The following is a 1,365-nucleotide window of genomic DNA, read 5'->3' on the forward strand; positions in this document are numbered from 1 at the left end:
CTTAATAAAAGAATGGCAGAGAGGATGGGAAAAGGAAATCAAGAGTAGACATTTTTTTTCTATTAAACCTAAAGTTAAGAAAATATGTTTTTGTACTTGTCCATCCCGTAGGGACTCTTAAACTGTGTAGATTGAGGTTGGGGCACTGTGTGTTAAATTACTTTTTGTATATTGTAGGAAAGCATATTTCTGGATTATGTGAATGTGGGAATATGGAAACAGTAGGGCATGTTTTCTTGGAATGTAGGAAGTATAATGCAGAAAGAAAAGCACTTTTTGATAAATTGGCAGAACTTGGAGTTAAAGTGTTTTCTGTTACTTCTTTGTTTGGACACAGTGATCAACATAAACTGATCTCCGAGGCAGTTCTTCAGTTCTTGCATAATACAGGACTGTATATAAGAATTTAGTTCAAACTTTGACCTGTGGAGGGCAGTAATACGCCCAGTAGCGTCTACACTGCCGGAAAGAAGAAGAAGAAGAAGAAGACTAGTGTGACTAATTTACTTCAATATTATTATTAATATTACACAGGTTTATATGTTCATACAATCATTGAGAGATAAAGATCAACAGATACCCAGCAAACACAGAATATTTCCCTAATGCTAGTTTTTTGGGAATCAAATAGTAACATTAGGGGAACGTCCTTTTCAGTAATGTTCCCAGAACGTTGCATGGTTATGATTAAATAACCTAAAATAACTTATAGTTCCTTAATGGTTAGTTTCAGGTTATTTTTCTAACCCTGTAAAACTGAAGAGAACATGATGTTAAGAGAGAAGTTGTTGTTTACGCATCAAAAGAAGCTGTACAAACTACACTTCAGTGCTAAGAAATGAATGTAATGATATCCTACTTTAAGCCAAGTCATTTTCTATTATTTTCTCATATCTGTGGATAAATGAATGAAGATATGTGAAATCTGGGTGCCCCGTAATGGACAGATGTGATCTTATTTAATCTTACTCACGATAGTTCATGTTCTCAGATAACTTTCATTAATTAAACAATAGATAAAAACAAGATATGGTTTTTATAAAGAAATTACTGTGAAATTACATAGGCTACAAATGGCATGAAATTTGAAAGCATAACTGAACGTCTATGAAACGTTAGTCAATAAAGCATGTTTTTTAAACAATGGCACTTAAATTTTTGAACTAAAATTTTATTGTATCCATTATAGCTTATGAATGAATGAAAATGCATGTGTGAAGTGTTATAGTGAGTGTGTGTGTGTGTGTGTGTGTGAGTGAGTGTGTGTGAGTGTGTGTGAGTGTATGTGTGTGAGTGTGTGTGTGTGTGTGCACCTGGTATTCATCACGTTATGGGGACCAAATGTCCCCACAAGTATAGTAATAC

This window comes from Sinocyclocheilus rhinocerous, unplaced genomic scaffold, assembly GCF_001515625.1.
Source record: "Sinocyclocheilus rhinocerous isolate Xijiao unplaced genomic scaffold, SAMN03320098_v1.1 scaffold1761, whole genome shotgun sequence".
NCBI lineage: Eukaryota > Metazoa > Chordata > Actinopteri > Cypriniformes > Cyprinidae > Sinocyclocheilus > Sinocyclocheilus rhinocerous.